General features: G+C 42.9%; 1 long non-coding RNA gene across 1 annotated transcript; it reads left to right on the top strand.

Annotated features, from left to right (window-relative positions):
- The first annotated feature begins 41 nt into the window (after window positions 1–41).
- LOC121058773 lies at window positions 42–13759 on the top strand. Its single transcript, XR_005814340.1, has 4 exons — window positions 42–181; window positions 1232–1406; window positions 10310–10531; window positions 11741–13759. It is a non-coding gene; the product is annotated as an uncharacterized LOC121058773 (long non-coding RNA).
- The last annotated feature ends 7320 nt before the right edge of the window (window positions 13760–21079 follow it).

The following is a 21079-nucleotide window of genomic DNA, read 5'->3' as shown; positions in this document are numbered from 1 at the left end:
GTCCACACCTTTTTTTTCTTCCATTTTTTTTTCCCCAAGAATTCACCAAGCTGGTACGAGCAGGGGAAGGCATTCCAAAGGCGTCGTGGTGGTTCAGAACAGCTGCATCTTTATTCTCGTGGGGACACTGGACAGGAGACCTGCGTACTCTTGCACACGCCATGAACTCATCTGGTAAAGCGTGAGTGGGAATTCTGGTATTTTTTCAGACATGTTGCTTTCCTCCTTCTAGTCCTGTCTTGCTTCTCTGCATTTTTTTTTGATTTCTGTGATCTTTGTGTATTGCCTAGCTCTGAGGCTCAATATCACCCTGTGTTAACGGAAGTGACCGTGATCTGTTTCTCCTCTTCTGAGAGTCAAGTTTTCCCAAATCAAATGAGTTCTGCCATTCAGAGAGGTCTGAAGAAGACTACCTGTGAGCTTGCACCTATAGCTCAGTCAAAAGAGCCTATCTTTTTTTCTTCCCAACTCTCATTATGTGTATGCAACTTCACAGAGCTCCCTGCGCTTCCTTACTACATCTACAAAATCTTTGTAAGAGGTTGTTGTCATTTAAAGAGGGGCTGCAGCTGGATCTTGAGATGTAGCATTAAGGAAAGGTCTTTGGTATGCACAAACCAATTTCTGGTGATAGTGTCAGTCCCCTTTGGTCATGAACAGTTATAATATTTTTAATAATAATAATAAAAAAAAAAGGTAGAAAATGTTCTTATTTCCAAATTAATTAATATTTTCAAATCGCTTTGAGGTCCACAAATTATCATCATGGTTTATTTCCAGGGGATGTTTATTTTCTTTCTTACTACATTTTCCTGAAATTTAGTTCTGGACTACATTTTCCCCAAAATCTTAGTTTTTCAAAAATAATCTTAAAAATAGCTTTTTCTTAATCTACCAGATGGGGCAATTTCAAATTTCACCAATTTCAGGGTTGCTTTCAGATGGAAAAAACTGAAAATTGTGTGTTTGTTTTCAAGGCTTTGCTTTTCTCTTTAGTTCAGAATGACTTGAAAAAATTGCAGGCTGCATACTCAACGTGAGGGAACAGAATCATTTCCTAGAAAAAAAAAAAAAGCCATTTCTCAATATTTGTTTCAAACCTATAAAGATGCAAAGAACACTGCTGCCACTGAGAGCAGCGGACAAGCTTCTTATTAATTACTGCTGGGGAAAGTTGACTTAAACCTTCCTAAATGAATTAAGAAAGGCAAATCTATTGACTGCTCCACAGGTTGCTTGCAGGCCTTCTCTTTTTTTGACAGAAGATTAATACAGAGGCTGCTTCTTCCAGTCTTGTTGATAAATACTCATTGAGGCATCCTACAGAGAGATCAGATCTCGATTGTGGAGACATCGGGCAGCTGTGGACTGTGAGGGTGAACCGTGGGGCTTCAGGCCAGTAGAAGGTAATCAGTTGGAGGAAATTTCTGAAGAACATAAGACAACATGAAGATATTTTATGAAGTTTCTTTCTTAACATCTAAATCTTCAATGTAACCGACATGTTTGCCATAAATTTGAGAAGTGCCTGGTAGAGGAGGCTGTCTTGAAAGATGCAAACCCACGTATTTAAGTAAAGGGGATATAAAACTGTACACTAATGAAGTAAGCTGCTTCAAGTAGATTTGTACTGCTGTGGACAACAGAAAATGATCTTTAGCTTCTGAAGAGCTAAAATGGGGCTGCTTATTTTTTCATGCCTATGTTTATCAGTCACCTGCTATAAAAAGTGGCTCAGGTTCTTCATTGAAAAACATTTAGCTAATCCTTTAAAGGTAAGTTGTTCATACTTCCAGATCAATGTGCATGCAAAAGAACCTCATTTCTAACACCAGTATGACTGAGGATTTAAAACTGTGCTTTTCTTCACAGTCACTCTCCTGTGCAGCCTCTTGTTGTCCCAGTTGTTGCTTGAATACCTTTCTGGCATTCTCCTTAGGGTTTTTTTTTCCTTGCAGCTGTTTGTGAAGTATTCAGTAAATTGTTAACCAAAGCCCCTTTGGCTCCCAATGTGTTTTCAAGTGAATTCTAATAGAAAGCAGTTCCAGGAAGAACGAAGGTACCCTCTCCAGGAAAGATCGTTCCTGCGTTTCTTTTTGCGTAGAACGATGTTTCCTTCTGCTTGCTTGCGGAATTTCCATGCAAATAGTCCACTGAACAAGGCTTCTTTCTTCAAAATGCCTTCTTACTGTTTTCTGTGGATTTGTTTAAACTGCTATTTCAATTAGATTTGAGGAATTTAAATGAGATTCCTGAAGTGGAATGCAGAAGGATGGGGAACACACTGCAGATGGGAAGATGGAAGGAGACAGGAGTTGTCCCTTGCCACTTCAGGTAATCAGTATAAGACAGACCTTTTCATATCGGAGATTGCTTCTCTTGTCCCTGCTTTTGAAATAGCAGTGAGGTGGGCCAGTTCTAGATAAAAAGAATGAATTCCTCTTTTAGCCACCTGGAGTCTTGCAAAACTGGCAATATCCAACGTATACGAAAGGTGTCCTTAAATTTATGTGGATTTTTGATCTCTTGTTACCACTGATTTCAGGAAGTGTTAAAGCAAAACCAAACCTGTTCATTCATCACTGTTTGATTAAAAAGTTGGTCAGGCCTACACCAGTCTGCAGTGTAGCAGCAAGGAAGGAAAACACAGCAGCCAGGTACTGTATACTAGTCGGCTGTGACTTCTAACCAAAAGAAGTGAATGGTGGAGTGACCACTACATACCAGATACGAGAAAAGAAAATTAATTTCCTTTGACCAGAAAAAAGATGTGCAACTGCTGGCTAGTGTTAGGGAATAGTTATTTTGTCGCAAGTTCTGCTTCCTAGTCAGTCAATTTAACATACTAATGTGGAAATTATATCCTAGTAGGGTAAATCACATTATCTGAAGTTTCAAGATTGTGGCATTGCACTTGTGCATATAAATGTTAAAGTAAATCTATCACTAAGATCCGTTTTATTCTCTTTTAATGTGTTCCATATTTGTTTGCATTCTTTTTCAGTAGTGACTGGTTTATTAAGGTTACAGAAATCAAATATATGCGAGATTCTCTTGTAGTGACAGTTTATGAAGCTGTCTTCTATGTTTTACTGTGAAAAATATTATAAATTGAGAAGCTCTAGCTTTGATTTTGTCTCAGGAGACTGGCACACGTGTTGAGTAGACTGCCTCTGTGGAAGCGTTAGGTGAGGAGGTTAAGTACATTTTCTTTGTGCAGTACCCATTAAACTTCAATCAGAGTTACAGAAAGAAATTTCCTTTAGGCTCATATGGAAACAGGTATTGGTTTGACTTTAATAAAAGTCATAACTGATCTCTGTGAGGTCTCCTGTGAAATGATCTCAGCGAAATTCAGGCAAGTCTTCTGAGGGCAAAAGACTCCCTGTTAAACATCATATTATCCCGTAATTCCATTACAGAGCAGGCATTCTGGTCCTTGAAAGGTCTTAAAATTGTGATACTTGTTACTGAAGGAAGCATAGCTATTGGATCTGAAAGCCACAGGCCTATTTACAGGAACATCCTTGTTTACAAATAAAAGCTAAAAAGTTAGGAAGTGATTTAAACAACACATAGGTTGTCACGCTGCAGTTGGTATTTCCATGCTTAGCTGTGTTCAGTGCCGAGGCTGCTCGGACTCGAGGCAGCACCCTACGTGTATTTTAATGAGCGCCGACAAGGAAGAAATGTTCTTTCATTTCTGAAGTGGACTTCAGATGGAATTAAGGGAAAGAGTAACAGGTGGTGGGGGAACAACACCAAAAGAAAAAAAAACACACAGATGTAGAGTGCTGAAAGACATTAAAGTCATTGTTGTCTTGTATTCAGTTGGAAAGGTTAATAAATAGGTCTGCAGGTCACACGGGCTCTCGCCTTGCCCTACTTTTGTTATTTTAAGGATTCTGATCACCACCAATTTGTGACTGCAGGCAGAGCTGTGGTAGTACAAAGCATGAGGGAAGCGCATAGTTTGTGCGGAAAATGGCATAATTTTAAAAAGTAAATGCTTGTTGCTTCTCTGGACATAGGGAAGTGGGAAATTAGGGAACGTCTCCCCAGCTGTTTTATCCCGTTAAATCAGAGAGACTGAGGGATTCAGGGGATCAGAGGGATTCATTTCTGTTTGCTGTGCATTATACAATGCATGAAAACCAAAGAAACAAACGCATAGAATTATTTTCAACATAGAGCACCTCTACTTGCAGCGCATTACGCAAATCTTCATTCGCATTTCATTGTGCTGCAGCCGGGAGCAGCCCCTGGCACGCTGTCCTCAGGCGGTGCCCGCGCAGCCGCTGAGCTGCAGCAGTGCCGCAGCCAGCTAGCCCTTGGGGTGCAGGTGAGGACGTTGTTCAGTAGCCTTTTCCACTGCCTCGGTCTGTCCTACCTAACATTGCTTAGGAACGATTTTTAAAAACTGAATTAATCTAGATTTTAAAATTTAAGTCTGAAAATTATTCCGGTTTTCACTGACTTCTCTGTTGTTCCTGTGAGAGGACATGAAAATTGTACGGAGCTGTGTGTTCTGTCGTCTCTCCATCTCTGGGAAGTCTGTTCTCTCTGAAGCCCGGACGCGTGGCCTGCTCAGTACCGCGGTAGTTTTACTTGGCAGCCTGCTGCACGCGCTGGGTGTGTTGGTGGATCGGCCTCTCCTGCGCATAGAGGTGGGCCAGCAGATGTGCGGCCAGGCCCTGGCCTCTCAGCTGAGGTGTTTGGGTGTGCTGGAAGAAGAGAACGTGAAGGAAATTCCAAAGAAACGTCGTTTTGGCAAGGTGAGACCATCTGGGTGCCAGGAGGAGCCAGAACCTCAGGAACAAACCTGGTTTGGTCTTTTCCTCCTGCCTCCTTGTTGGGTCATTTGGGGATGCTGCGTGGCTGCCGCGTGGACCTGGGCATTTGCTGTTCCTGGACTTGTATTATGCCTTAACAATACAGATGAAGTATCCACTAAACGAAACAAAATAATTAGTCACTGAACACAGTGACACCATTTAGCCCTAAATTTTCCCAACTAGAAGGATTAACTAAGTATGTAATGCATCGCTGAATGATTTAACAGAGCATCATAACTCTTTTCTTTTCACCATAAATTGTAACCTGGAATTGTTTTTGTAATGCTAATTGCCTTATCTTCATAAATTCTACAGTCTTACATAATTTAACTAGTATTGTAGGAGGATTTCCCAAGAATAAAAAAAAAAAATAAAGCAGGTGCCGTCAATGGTAATTTAAATAAGAAAAGACACGTTAAGTGGTTCTTCTTTCACTAGTAATAGAAATTAATTAGCTTTGAGCTGCTTTGGAGGTTTTACATTTTTTGCTGTAGCCTGTTATGTTTTATAATTGTATGGAAAGTAGTTTTGATTTGATCACATTATCTGGTGTGAGGGTTCTGCTGGAAGGCAGAGGTACATAAATCAAATGTCAGCCTGCCTGCTGCGGAGGCTGCAGAGGATCAAGAGTGTAAATTCAGATCTTCCGAGTAAGTCTTTGAAGTGCTGGAGGCGGTTGTGCCACCAGCCTGAAGTGTGCTGCCGAGCATTTCTTACAGAGCTAGGAGCTGGCGAGTGCTTTAAACTGAAGCATGGCTGCGTTGGGCTGGCTCTACCCTGATGGAAACTGGTGCGGAATAGGATCAAGTTACTGGATTAAATCAGTGCCAAATCAGAGAGCAGCCCCACGTATGAAATGCAGCCGCTGTGTCTATGTGCGCCAGGCGTGCCACTTGAACATGGAGGTTTTGTCCAAGTTTGTGCTCTTGGTGTGCAGTAGAACTGATGGAGCCCAGTAGGTGCGGGTTTGTACCCAGTAAGCGCTGAGGCTCCCACCGCAGCTCTCCTCCGATTTTGTATCCTGCTGTCTGGCACTGGTCGAGGTGCATCTTGGGGTTTCCTGCAAAGAAATTCAGTTCGGGCACCCGGAGCCTGCTGTGTAGCAGGAACCCCAGCGCAGCGCCTCGGGTCGGTAAGTGAGCCGAGCGCCCGAGCTGTGCAGTGCGCGCGGGTGCAGTGACCCCGTGGGTGGCGAGAGCAGCGCTGGTGGCAGCGAGGCACAGAGCATTGCTTGTGGTACGCTGCCTGTTGGCTCGTGTTTTTAAGGGAGTGTGATTCTATGAGTGCTTCCATTGATGCTTCTTATTCCAGAAAAATGACTCGTTTTCCAGAGGGTCGCGTTGTTGCTAATATGGGTGCTTGACATTGCAGCCAGACTAATGGGATGTGGCCATTAGGAAATGCAAACTGGTCCTGTTCCTATCCGTCGGGCCAGCCTTACTTCTTGTGTGTGAATTACAAGTCCTAATTAGCCCTTTTATGTGAATTATTCTTGGAGCTTGGATAGACTTTCTAATAGTCATTTAGTTTCTCTTACTGCTAGGTAATTTTATACAGAGATAATTGTCAGATCCTGCTCGTGTTATTGATGGTTGAGGACGGATGCATTTCTTCACATCTGAATGTATAAATTAGAGGGAAAAGAAGTGCCTTTTTTAGTTAAAATGCAGGTCGCAAAAGCTGTTACTTTCCTGAGGACACAAATTTTATCTTTAATGTCAAGAGTGAAAGATCCAAGTGCTCCAAGGTGTGCCAAGACGAAAGCAGCGTGAATTAGGGTCATACTTGTTACATTTATGGAAAGCAGGGCTGAATATCCTAACAGGCAGGCAGAGAGCGGCGTCCTGTTGTCAGGTTTGGGGAGATGGAGGAAAGGCACTCAGCTCTCTGTGTCTCAGTGAGATGGGATGGCTCACAAGTGTCTTTTGAGGCTTGGTGCCAGGGCAGAGCTGAGGCAAGCACAAGAAGCAGAACCTGCGGATGGATTCCCTGGTGCCTGTTGGTGTGCGGCGTGGTGAATGTGCAGTCCTGCTAAGCTGCTCCTGAATGCTGGAAATGGCTTCTTGTGAAGTCACCGTGCAAACACGCTGCTGGAAGCCAGTCTCTACTCCACCTAAATTCCTTCAAAAATAAAGGTGTCAGAGAAGTTAAGAAAATGTCCATGGAAAGCGTTTTCAGAAGTTACATTATTCCTCCTGCACTGCGATGAAGCAGGTGCTGGTGTTGGCATTTGTTCAGCTTTAATTCTGACTGTCAGGGATGGCTTCCCTGCTGAACATCAGGTCACGCATGTCAAAAGGAGCTTGTCAACTCAGAGGTAAAACTGGGGGGACATCTTTCTGCTAGAGATAGCCAGTACCAAATAAAGCCCACAGAACAGAACTTAAGCAGGATTTAGATGCTCCCCTTTTTATGGTGTACCAAAGAACAGATACTCTTGTTATTCTGAACGCGCATCCATCCAGGGTTACTGTTAGAAATGTGGGAGCATGTATGGTTTCTCGTCTGTGATTCAGCTGATTAATTCAGCTAGTTAATTCATTTCTTTAGCTTGAGTTGAATGATTCTGAGAGGTCTTTACAAGCAATTTTGCAAGCTATTTTCAGTTGACTTGGATTTTTTTTTTCCCCTTCGCTGTAAAAGTGTTCTGAATATTTTTGTCCTGATGCTGGTGAGTCAAGAGCTAAGAACTTCAGTGCTTTATTTGGTCTTTTTTAAGTGTTAAAAAAACTATTCTAAGAGAAGAAGGCAAAGAGAAAACCTTGCTGTTGTCTACAACTGCCTGATCAGAGGATCCAAAGAAAGCAGAGCCAGACTTTTCTCAGAGGTGCACAGCAATAGGACAAGAGGCAGCAAATGCAAGTTGGAACAGGGAACATTTCACTTAGATGCAGTAAATTTTATTTTTTTTTACTCTGTGAGTAAATCTGTGTCCTTGCAGAGGTGTTCAGGAGACTCGACTGGCTGGATCCCTGAGCAGCCTGATGCGATTCGACCTCCTTGGAGCAGGTAGGACTAGGTGACCTCCAGAGGTCCCTTCCCTTCCGACCTAACTTAATTTACAGTTGTGTGATTCCATGAAAGCACAGAGCTGTGCTCTGGTATGTGATACGCATGGATCCAAGTGGCTCCTGACTTGAAGTGTTAAGTTCCTTATTGTTTGTTGTCCAAAAGAAGATTTTGAGAGAGCTATGAACTACAAGAATCAGCATGATCGATTAAAGAGTGTAAGATGTGTGGGGATCGTAAGTCAGAGAGATGAGTGGAAGCCCCTGCAGGCCTGAAGAAGTATCCAGGAGGCAGGCATGCAAAGCCTGGAGAAGCAGCTACCCTGCTTCCCTCCACAGACTGCCACGGAGGAACAGAAGCTGATGTTGGACCTGGCGTGGTGCTGGACGCAGAACAGGAGAGCTTCAGGAGGTACCATTCCTGATCCACTTCGAATTCAGTGCTGTCTGTGCATACTCCGTACACCGGTCATGTTCTTGCAGCTCAGAGCTCAAGCACTAGTAATAGAAAACCTCTTTTTGTTTCCGCTGAAAATGCAGGCAGCTTCTGAAAGTGAACCACGTAATGCCAGCTGAATTAAAAGAAGGAAAGCACTTAGAATAATTCAGCAAACAATAAGTGGGCAGCAATCTAGAAAAAAATAATTAATTTTTTATGTTCAACATATTTGTGATGATATTTAATTACTGTTAGGAGAGCTTGGAAAATCTGAAGACAAGTACACTGCAATTCAGCTCAAGTGAACACTTTTGTTTGTGGTGAAAAGGGGTTGATGCGCTTTTCTCTCGACTGTGCTGGCAGAAGGAAGGTGATAGAAACAAGGGGGACGCCTTTCTCCATGGCAGCGGAGACTTAATTTCCTCACAGCCTGAGTTGTAGGCCCTTAATTTTGTTGTCAGAAGAAATTTGGTTTAAGTTGACTTAGGCCATGAGTATGGAGAAGTTCTGAATCGAGTGAGGTGAGGGAAATGTGGCATCCTAGCATAGGCGGCTGGTCTTGAGGGCTTGCTGTGGGTCCAACACAATTCATAAGGGGTGAATTCATTCAGCTGGGGTGAATCAAAAATCAAATCTGGCACTAAATATCAAGGTCCTTTGGTCTTTTTTTGGTAACTTATTTATGTATTAGCATTCACTCCTGCAACTAGATTAAATGCAGTTGGGAACCAAAATGGCTTTTGGGCTCTGGTTCGCCTGGCATAGAACCTAAATACAATCACTGGGACACAGAGCTTGCTCTTTTTTTTTAGGATAAACTTAAGAAGAGACAAAGGAAAATATTTGTTGGTTGACCTCTGGCCCCAGTACAAAATATAGAGAGAATAGTGATGAATCTCCAAAGCCTGCTGGCACAGCGAAGTGCTTGGTATTCCATGAAAAAACCATCATGTATTCCCTAAATAGTTCATTTTGTTTTCTAAAGTTCTGAAAAACTCGCTTTATTGAAATGCATGTTGTTGCATCGATTTTTCTAAAATACACCTTGTTATCTTTTCTTTGGTAATTGGTGACTGGTAATGACTTTGGCAATTTAACATGTTCTTGCAGACACTTTTCCCATTCCCCCAGATAACTGAAGTCAAGAGAGAGGGCCTGTCTGTCAATCTCTGATGCCTGTCAACCCGCTTGATTGACAGGTTTTGGTCCCACAATAGAGACCATTTCTGCAGCCCCCGTTCTGTTATTTTCTTCTTTCTTAATACTTGTGGGGGATGGTGTTTGCTTTATAATCTGTGTTTAAAATCCAACTTGGAATGAGGCCAGTTTCTGAGAAATTATCACAAAGTCTTGTTAGCTTTGCATCAAGAAAATTCTCTGGAGACTTCCTTAAGCTGTGATTCCACCTTCAGAAATTACCTTTGCTCAAAACCTAAGCTTCATTCTTCAGCCAGAATCCCTTTCAAAATCCAACAAAGAGACTGCGAGGTTTGCCCTGTCTGTTTTGATATAAGAAAAGTCATTTGTTCACGCTTTATTTTATTTGGGAAGTTCTTCCTCCTGGGATAACTGGCATTGAAAATTTTGCATGTAATGAATGTAGGCAAAAGCTGTGAGGCTGGGAGCAGGGAAGGGGATGTTGGCGTGAGGAGGGAAAATGTGATAAAACAGAAAACAAGACAAATTTCTATAGGAAATGTAGTTTAATATTTACTATCTAATGAAGAAAGTAATCCATGATTGCTCATCCCCAAAATTACATGTTCTTACAGTCATCCTAATCAACTTTGCATTAATTCACTTAATGGTGAATTAAGTCTGTGCACTGGTATTGTATCTGATAGGAATTGTACTTAAAATTTATTACTATTTTTACTCTCATTATAATGAGAGTAAAAAGAACTTCATATTTGACTGAAAAGGTAACTCTTATTTTAAAATTATTATTATTATTTTAATTAATTTAATTTAATTTTAATTATTTTTATTTATTATTATTTTAAAAACAAGAAACAGTTCAGTGTCAGGTGCTAGTACCATGGTCTCTGGGAGCGATGGGAAGTGCTGCGTCAGGGAGCTGGCTGTAGACTCAGCGATGTTGATGTCACTGCTTGTGTGACTTGGCCAGGAAGAGGAAGAAAAGGAGGGGTGAAGAACTGCCCTGCTGGAGATGGAAACGCCTCCAAGGGAGGAAGAAAAGACAGAGCAAGGACGTTTGCAGTGGAATTAAAGCCGGTAGTGTGACTCAAGTACCTTTGGTGAACAAAATGCACTTACAAATAATCCCGTAAAGCCAGGGTAATTCTGATTGCTCCCAACATCAAGACCTGTAAGAAGCAGCAGCTGCATTTCCCTGGTCCTGGTGCAGGTGCAGCTGGTGCTGAGCGGTGTGCCAGTGCTAGCTGGGGAAGTGTTCATTTAGTTCACATTCACAGTGCAGAGCTTGAGGATTCTCTTACCACATTCTCTGTTACAGGCAGATACAAGAGGTAGACACTGAGGTCAGATGCTTTTGGTTGCTTTAGGATGTTCAGTTTGTTGGGTGATCCTTTTTGTCCCAGCTGTTTGATGAAACGTAGGCCAAAAAAACCCTAGCCCACCACCAAACCCCAAAGGATATCTTTAATAAAAGTGAAATACTTCTCCTCTGGTAGCTCCTTGGGCTTCTCCTGAGGTCCTCATTGCATGAATGGCTGTGTGATACATTCTGTGCATCGAGAAGAGGAAAAATAGCCCAGTGTGATACAGAGTGTTTGAGTGATGTGCCCTGTGCATCTTGGGTCTGTTTAGTTGGTAGTGTTTGGTTGATGTTAATCTATTTTTCCAAAGAGTTACAAAGACTTGTTCAGGATACAAATGAGCTCTTCCCCCACAGTGCTTTCTGCGTTAAGTGGCCATGAGCATCTGCATCAGGGAATACAGACCTCTTGTAGGAATGACAGGTCCTGGGGAACCAAGAGCAGGCAGATCCCCACTGTCATCTCCTTCTCAGAGGAGTTCTTTCTGTCTCCCAAGCTGTTCTGAATGTACGCTTCATGGAAAGCTGTAATTTTCTAAGCTTCAGAATAGGGGGCAGTAAGGTCACAGCATTCCTTGAACACTTTTTGTTTTATTACTGCTGGAATATATGGTGTTAACGTGGTTTAGGATGACTCCATCATTGCTTTTGAATCAGGCCATACCTCTCATAGCATGGTAAGCTGACTCTTGCTAGAACCCCTTCTGTGAGTGACTTCGTGGTGGACAAGCTGTTGAAATTGTCTGCTCACACATTAAATAAGGCTGTCCTGAAATGTGGGTGGTACTTCTACAATGCCTCCTAAACCATGGTATACAGTTAAAATAGATCCTACTGTACAGAGAATGGCAAAAACCAAGTTTCTGCTTCCCCATCTGAACACAGAAGAAGCTAATGGCTGGATGCAGAAACCCAGCACGTGCCTTTCTTGCACCCACAGGAGCCTGGAGGAAAGGTCTCGTTCGTGCCATCGGTGGCTGCAGCCTTGGTACCAGCCTCATGTGCCAGGTCCATGGAGATCACTGTCTTTGTCCAAGAAAAAGTCACTGGTGCTACCAGCATCACAGAAACCTGTCTGCTGCAGGTGTTTTCTTTATCTGTAGGGATATCTTTTGTCTAATGCCTTGCTGAATTTTATGTGCAATTTTGTCATTCCTCCCACCCCCCAACCTTTTTTAAAAATTTCCCTAAAGCTATAATTTGCTTTCCAGATTTATCATGTGCATGTATTCACAGAACCAGTAAGTGGGAACTCTTGTTTTACTCTCCGTGCGGTTGGTTGTTTTGTATAACTGCATGAAAGCCTTTCCCTTCTGAACTAAGGAGACGCTGTTTAAAATTATTCCTCATGCTTAATTCCTGCTGGCTTGGAACCATATTTCTGACTTCTTTTGGAGTTCTTTCTCTTCTTGCTGTTTTCTTTGTGGGATAAAGCAAACAAAAATGAAACCAGTATCTGGGCAAAGCCATACTATTGATTTAAACAGTGCCATTAATGTTATCACTGTTGTTTTCTGTCTCATTTTGTATGCATCCCAGCACTTGCTCTGCTTTTCTGATAGCGCTGCACTTCAGCAGAAGACTTTGTAGAGTTTTCCCACAGTGATGTGCAGAGCTGTTGCACTAAAGTTAGAAGGGAAGCTATGAAGAGGTGAGTGTGGAATGTTAAAAAGACAGAAACCGTTGGTAAGATACACAAGAAAGGGATCTAATTACAGGCTTTTGTCAAAAGAGTTCATAAAGCCAGCACAGGTCCAGCGAAGCTGAGAGAAAGAAGGATGAAAAATAGCTGGTACGTAAAGGTACTCATAGGAGCAGGGATGTGTCTGTATTCTGAACGGGATTAGAAGTGATCAGAGCTTCAGCAGCAAGCTTTGGAACGTGGTCCTTCATCTGATGCTGGCACCTCCAGCCGTGTGCAGCATTGCCACCGTCAGCGTGCTGTGGGAGGACTTAGCACGGCTGGGGGTACAGCTGGCTCCTCACTGATCCGCTGGGGGTTCCTGCAGGTAACCAGAAGCCTGCCTCAAATCCCACAAATTGGCAGAGCCCTCATTTTGGAGATAACGTGAGATTTAAACAGCTTTGTAGATCACAGCAGGTGAAGTTAAACCAAATCAATTTGTTTTCTAAAATTTAGCCTTGGCTGAACAACTGTGACAGTCCCTAGCAAACCGAATTTGAAATGAACCCACCCTGTGTATAAATAAAACGTCCCGGTGTTCCTGTTGGTTTCTCTGGTGCCGTCTTTCTGCACTCGGGCTAGATGCTCTGCAGCCTGGTTCGTTCCTCGCAGAAGGCGTCTTTAACCTTCTGATTGGCACTGGGTGGTACGGTGACGGAAGCCCTGATTTTGCACACAATGAATATATTGATAGATTTATCTCATTTATTGTACTTATCTGTCATGGCTAAGGACACTAATGAGTTGTTTTCAGGGACTAATGAGAACTGTAATGGCTAATGGATGTTTACAGCATCGCTGCATTTCGCCATGTGATAATGTGAACACCAACTTCAGTCCCTTCAAATCTTTAATTGGCACCATCAGTGTCTTTAATTACATTCATCAGACAATAAAAGTCTCAGAGAAATCAATGGGGAGAGGCAGATAATCCTGCTGGAGTGACCAGTTGCTCTAAGGGACACTTCTTTTGGATGCTGCAGTCTTAAGTAATAGATTGCTGTAAGAATTCTCCAAGAACTGATTTTAAAACAGACCCAGTTCAAACTCAGACTTTTTCCTATCTGCTCTGCGTTTTCCATTACCTGAACTGTGCTTTTACCTCACATAAAGTTTTCATATCTATGGCAAAAAAGATTGTCTTAGCATTTTTGCTGATCAGACTCGTGGGGGACACTTGCCATTTGGAAACTATTTCAGTGTGTGACTGGACCTCAAAAGTAAGTTACAGTGGGGGAGATTTATCAGAGTGATCCAGGCAGTAAGCAGGAACATCTATTTAATGGGTTTATTTTAAATTATTTTTCTAAAGAAAAAATATCAATAGATATTTTTAAAAATATCTAAATATCTAAAGAAAAAATATCAATAGATATTTTTAACAGATATTTCAGCGTGAGGATGAGGATGGACGCCCCTGCTGGGCTGGCTTCAGGTCGACAGCCAAGCCAGAAGGACTCTTCTTCCACCAGAGCCCCCCGGCATTATTTCAGGGCTTCCATACCAAAAGCAAACGTGGAGGTGGCCGTACAGCCGCTGCGTGACTTCAAAACGTGAGCCTGGTGGTTGGGGCTCTTGTAGCAGAGCACAAGGCCAAGTCTTAAGTGTACATTTCCTGCTGATTTTAATTTCAATGAAAATACTGATTAATTAAGAGGAAGCATTTGATTTAACTCCACTAAATGTCTAGATTTAATCTGGAGAAAATGTTTATTCCTTCAGTTCCTAGTATACTGGCATATATATTTTTACTTTGAAAAACTCTAGGTCATAAATGTAAGAATTATGTAGATCATGCTCAATTCGAGCGGTATATCACTTTCCGTGGAACCAGCTGGGATTATTTCCTAACAGTTTGTTATTATTCTTTTAGGGATTTCACTAAATTTGTTTCAAAGGTTTTCTGAATTATAACGCTCAGAATAATCTGTGCAGCAGATGAAATCCACGTGGATTTTGTAGTTGCCCAAGCATTCTCCTTTTGCTGACTATGAGGAGTAGTTTATGGTTAAATTAACAAGAATTTATTCCTGTTCTGAAGTCAGAACAACCACTTTTATAGCAAAATAGTTGAATTTATGCTCAGTTACCTACAAACACATTACTTTTGCTTGCAGCCTTAAATTACATTGGCTGATACCGCAGGAATTTCGGGGTGTGCTGGAGGCAGACCACATGAGGTGCTCGAACCACAGCAGTGCTTAGGATGGTGGGGGGCTGGAGGCTGAGCTTTGACAGAATCCCTCTTCGTTACGGTAAGGAAGGATGAGGCTGGTGGTCTCTCTGTCTTGCCCTAACGAGTTTGGGTCTGAGGCTGAGGATAAATAAATGTGTGGGCTGAAGGGGCTGATGCTGTCCAGGGAGGTGCAGGCAGCTCCGGGGAGGTGGCGGGGACACCGGCGGGTAGCCCCAGAACAGGAGAAGGGCTCATGAGCTGGAGAAACAAAGGCAAGGTGAGCTTTGTGTTTCCACACCAGCAACCCACTCCTAAGAGGTGTGGAACGCTGGCTGTGAAGGTGCTCTTACCCCTTGGTAAGCTAATGCAGTGTTTATTTTGAGCATTTTAAAGAAAGTACAGGCTCTCTGCAGCACTGGGCTGCAGCACACACCACCTGCGCCCTGTCAAGTGGCCAGTGCAGCCACTGGGATGGCATTGCTGTTCCTGGTTGTCGTTCTCCCATCATTGTTTCTGGCGGAGAGCTGTTTTCAGGGCCGCGCTGTCCCCTGTTACAAACTCTCCCAACATTGCCTGACTTCACATGACCTGTTAAACACTCAGTTATGTCTCCATACTCTTCGTTTATCACTGTTCTCAGAGAAAAAAGAGGTAAAAGCAAAAAAAGTATGGGCATTTTGCTAGAGATCTGTGCCTTTTCCATTACTTCCTCCATAGTCGTAGTGTCTGCTGGCGAGTCAGGGGCTGTGTGTTTGTTCCTTTACACGTGCCTTTGAAAGATAGTTGCAAACAGCATTGCTTGTCCCAGATAAATTGCAGAAATAGTGCTCCTTGCTCTGGCTGGGATGTTCAAACAAAAAGGGAATACCAGTGATTGCTTTCTGCTGCTTTCCTGCTAGGGAACCATCTGCTTTTTGAATCCCAGTATCAGTGCACTGCTTGGTCACTCCGCTGTGTGTTCATCCTGTGCTGTCTCCAAGTTCTCCCCTTATTTCTTCAGAAAAGCACTCTTTTCTCTTTCTTTTCTCTTGCTTGCAGACCAGGGAGCAGTTCTGGGGGCAGTTACCTGCATGAAACAAGCAAAGTGATCCTCCAGCTCTGCCTGACGAGCCCCAGCCCCGTGCTGGCAGCTTTTGTGGCCCGGCGGTGGCTCTGCCCAGCGCTTTCGCCTGCTGCACGTGGCGCCGCTGGCATTGCAGTGCTGACCCGGAGCCCGAGCTGAGCCGTCGGAGCTGTGCCAGGTAGCGAGGGCAGCGAGTGAGCAGCAGCAGCTTTGGGCTGTGCTTAGCAGCCTGCAGTACCTCGTGTAATGCTGCTTCCCGTATTCTTCTTGCTCCCATGTTTTGGAGTGTGCAGATGTTTCCTGGTTAGTTATTATTTAAGTGAGCAGCTTCTTGCTAACATGTTAATTAAAACTTGCTGTCCGGAATCTCTTGGTACAATTTGCAGTGTAATCTGTAGCCTCTAGTGCATCATTGTATCTCTATTAAAAGGAATTCTGTGTAATGATGCTGGGATTTAATTAGTTTCTTTGCTGGTGTTGTAAAACATAGTGATAAATGAGCTAACAGGTCCATGGATCATTATTCTACTAGAGATGAGCTTATTAGCTGATTATGAATCATTAACAAAGTCTACATGGGATTTGCTTATCTAATTCAACACAATTTTGAACATTCAATACTCTACATTCATTTCTTTCAACGAGCAACATTGTAGTTAGATGGTAATCTTGGCATCCTTTATTCTGGACCTCTTTTTTTTCAGTATCGAATTTTAATTATATTGCAAGTGCTGCGAGTAGACCTTGTGTCCACCTGTGATGGATGCACAAGTGCATCGCAAGGCTTCCCACAACTGCATGCTTCCATTTGGCTTTGAGCATGTTTGTTAATCAGCTGCTAGTGCAGGAAAGAAAGAAATGAAGACTCCTCTCAGCTTACATTTATTATAAGACACTGACTGGAGAAAAATGCAGTGCGCTGTTCCCTGCTAGAAGCGATTACGTACGAGGGGGCACGGGCACACTACGAGGGGTTTTGCATTCTGTGTGTGCCCGTTGTAGCACCAGTGCAGTTGTCAGAAATCGTACACATTTGGAACACAGAAGTAATACACTTCATGGGGAATGCCTGCTGGAGAGATTGTGTGAGGACAAAATATTCATGGATTTGTTGCTGTGAGTTTATCTTCAAATAAACAGAAGTTCAGTTCCACTTCTCGTTGAATGTAATTTGCAAGTGTTTAAAGTGTTTTAGTCTTGACCTCCCTGGTTTATTTTTAGCCAACCCAGACTTAGTTAGGTAGACTTCAGACTATTTTTTGCTGTGTTATAAGGTTAATTTAGGGTTTTTATAATTCAAGAACAAACATTTTCTGTCCTGAATTTTGTTAGCTTTTTGGTTTTAGATGTATTTGCGAAGTCTGTCTGGAATTTTTTGGCAGAGAAAAGGGGCTATAATACGTTGTTGCATTGCAGAAGTTAAATAAGCTAAAAAGTAGGGAACCCTAACGTGCTGATACAGGAATGTGTCGATATCAGGGATGGGCTGCTGGAGGAGTCCAAGCAAACGCTCTGTAGAAGATCTCGCTGTAAGTCTTCAGCTTTGTGCATCATGAAACAAAAAGCGTTAGTGGCAGGTAAGTGGTTCATGGAGGAGAATGTACAAGTGTTTTTAAAACAGCAGAACAGAAATAAGAAGTTTCATCCCTGTCCATTTGTCTAAGCTCTGTAAGGTTTTTTCCCCAGCCATTTACATACTTTCTCCAAGCACACAGCACTTTTCTGTTAACTTCTTAATCCGGTATTGTTCTGATTGTTCTCAGTATTGCTAATTACGAGCCATTTGTACAAAAACACTAGTGCGTATGCAAATATTGGTGTACCTTCCCTGTTTCTTCCGAGCATGTCTTCCTTTAAGATCAGTCCTTGGCAGCCGCTGGGACGTGCATGGTGTGCAGGCTTCTTGTTCAGGAGGCCGGGGCAGCACCAGGAGCCAGCTGCGTGCCTGATGGGAGGAGACAGGGCAGAAACAAGGTGTCAGGCAGCTCCTGTGGCTGGCCACAATGCTCCTGCAGCCACTGCACCAACGTGAGCTAGCCAAGCTGTCGATGAATATATCAGCGATGGAAAGCAGCAGGGTAAAGCTGCGTCGACGCTTAGCTCTGCAATCGATGAGCTGTTTGCAGACAGAAGGTAGTTTGGGGTAGCCTGCGGTGGGTTCCCCTCGAAAATGCCATCCATACTCAGGTGTGCAGGGCAGACCCAGCAGGCGGGTGACTTCGGTTCTTGAGCATTCACGGGTTCTGGAGAGTATAGGCTTGCTGTGCTGTGCCCTGGCTCTTCCTGTCCTGCCTCTACCCATGGCTGCAGAGAAATGGCAATCCCGGGTATTCAGGCTGCTCTGTGCAGGGTCCCTGTAGCTTGAGTACTGCATGGAGACACTTGGATGCTCCTTTGGGAAGGCAGGCTGTTCTGCCGGGCATGCTTTTACTCAGAAAGGTAGCTGTCATTGAAAGTGACCTCTGTGGAACGTGCCAGGGTTGCTTCCGCACAGAAGGCTTTGTAATTCTTCAGGAAAAATCCTAGCAATAATGTATGAAGAAGATGAGGGTGGTGGTGATAGCAAAGCTGCAACCGTCATACGCTGTGCCATAAATACAGAGTTAAAAAATCAGGATGTTCCTCAAAAATTGGCAGCTGAAAGTGGATACAATTTTCTTGTGATTCTAGCAGGATCCCTCTCTTATGAATATACTATTTACAGAGCCATTAGTTCTAATCCTTTTTGATCTTTTGTTTATCGTGTCAGAGGTAAATATTACTTGGTTTGTCTCTGTGGGAGCAAAGAGCATACTATTTTTGTTTCTCTGCTATTTCCTTTCACTGAGACAGCCTGTTATTTCTTTCTTTGAAGGAGACTTGTAAAATGACAGATGAATTTCCAGCAACAATAATATCTCCTAATAGTTAGCGAAACAGGTTGGTATTGCAGAGATGCAGCCATGAAGAAAAATAGGAGAATTAGAAAGGCATGGTTTTAAATGTAATAGGATAGTAACGTCAAGTGAAATGCTAGAAATTTCCAGTATCCTTCATGGTGCGAGTAAAAAGGCTGCTTGTGTAAACATGAGCCTTTCCCGAAGTTGCTGCTTACATAACGTGTGACTAAAAGGGTCCCGTGCTTATCAGGGATCATGAATTACCGGATTATTAGCTCTGCTCACATCTTTCTACAGTTGCGGTTTGCCATTGCACGCTAATTTATTCATTGTAAACCACTTACTCAGCTTCTAAATGGAGATCATTTTATAAAGTAACTTAATCTGTTTTATTTGAAATTTTATACGTAATAAACTGGATATAACATCGGTATAAAAACATCAAATTATATTCTTTTGTAATTAGGATAAAATACCTGCTCTCAAAAGTAGTTGTATTTTTAACAAAGCAGTGTTAATTTTTGAGTATGAAATATCTAAATACTTGAATCCTAAGAATCATCATGAAAACATGTTTTACATCAGTCTCTGTACAGCCTGGGTTGTGAATCGCTCAGGAAGCAGCGTGGCTGTTTATTTTGTGGAACGCATTCCGTTTCATAAGCGGTAGGATGTGGACATCTAAATGAATTGAAACAAAGCAGGTTAATTATTCAGGGACCTCAGACTAAAATAAGTTAAGTCACAAATAATGCGTCGTGTGCTCTCATTATAACCGGAGCGGTGCTAAATTACTGTGAGTATCGCCCCTCGCTCTTAGACCAGTATTTTCTGTCTGATTAGAGGTTTGTTTTCCTTTTTAGTATCTATTTGGCTTTTTTCAAAAACAAGGTCCCTTTTCAGCTGCACATTAGTACTTTGATAGGGCTGAAGCTGTGTTTCTGCTAAATGACTCGTGATTTCTGGCTTTTGTGAAGCTCGCAGAAGATGGGGTGAGGCAGCGTCATTCCGTGCAGATCGTTATTAATTCCTCTCTAAACAGAAATAATAGCCAATAGCAGAGAATACCAACTTTTAGAGCAACATTTACAAAGCTTTATCTTCTCAAGGTGATGCCCTTCAGCAGAGGACGAAGCACGGTTCTTAGTTCAGCAGTTCTGTCAAGTCTGAGGCAGTCATTTGATTTCGCTTTTATACATATGCTTAGGTGTTCAGAAAATTCCTGTATGTAGAAGAGAAGTCCTGAATACTATAAGGCTAGGTCAGCAGCAAGGAGGTGGCTTTCCAAATTCTTACTGTGGATGTTTCCTGTGATCTGACTTTATTCTGACTTTGACTCGCTTCAGGGTAAGCAGCAGCGTGCACAAATCTATGAATCATTCCCCAGCTGATTTCCATTTTAACAGATCCAGTGCTTGCTCGGAGTTGTTCATGTACTGCAGATGAAACAGTAGTGTTAAATGTTTGCAATTTTGTCCCTTTCACGAGAGGAGAAGGTTGAATATTTATTTTCATTTTAATTTTATGAGCATTGTTGATGAGGGGGCTGGGTTAGAAGCAAACCCCGTGTATAATTTATTCTGCCCAGTACTTGGAGGGTCTCTGTAGCTGTCTCGTGTCTACCTGATCATACAGAAGGAGATGCTTCTCACTTAGCAGGAGGCTGCAAAGTCTTGGTGACTAGGGGGACAAATTGAGACCAAACCATTGTGAGTTCCAAATAAACTCACTAGAATGACGTAAACATTGGTGGTTTGTTCACCATTTGTCCCTTTATGTGAAAACTGAGGATCATCTTTAAAGATCTGGTGTAACAGAAGCACCGTGTTACAGGCTTGTTGCAGAAGTTACTGCACAGTCTCCGACCTCTTTGACGTACAGGAGCAAGTCGTCAGAGCAGTATTATGCTGCCTTCTGGCCTCAGAAGACTTGTGTCTCACTTGTATGCGGTTTCTCTCTTCTCCTGTGCAAACAGGGGTTTCAGTTTTGTGGTCTGTGAAATCTGGGGGTTGGGTTATTTTATATGTCTTAACCAAATATGCTTATGTATCTCCTCACGCAGCAGCAGCAATAAACAAATCAGTTCTAATTACAGAATCACACAATGCTCCCGGGGTTAATCCCACATTCTGTGTGTTTGGGTCCATGTATATGGAAGACATCAATGTTTTCCATCCGCCACCAAAATCTGAGATGCTCCCGTGCTGGACCATGACAGCAGTGGCTTTGCATTGGGCAGTGTTGGTTTCCACAGGTGTAGGCGTGACCCAGCGTGGGGTCTTGTGCCTGGACTTCAACACAGACTCGCTGCCTGCATCTTCGTCGTGCCCAGGCAGATCCAGGTGGCACCAGGTGGGTTGGACGCTGCGGCACTGAGCTGCTTCATTTGACTCCTCACCAAATCTCTGAAACTGCAGCCCAGTTGTTACTCAGGCACTACTCATGCGGAATTCCCAGTGAAGTCAGGGAGATTTTCA

The sequence above is a fragment of the Cygnus olor genome, chromosome 23 (assembly GCF_009769625.2).
Source record: "Cygnus olor isolate bCygOlo1 chromosome 23, bCygOlo1.pri.v2, whole genome shotgun sequence".
Classification (NCBI taxonomy): Eukaryota; Metazoa; Chordata; class Aves; order Anseriformes; family Anatidae; genus Cygnus; species Cygnus olor.
Note: the sequence above shows the minus strand (reverse complement) of the source record. Positions and strands in the feature narration are given on the sequence as shown.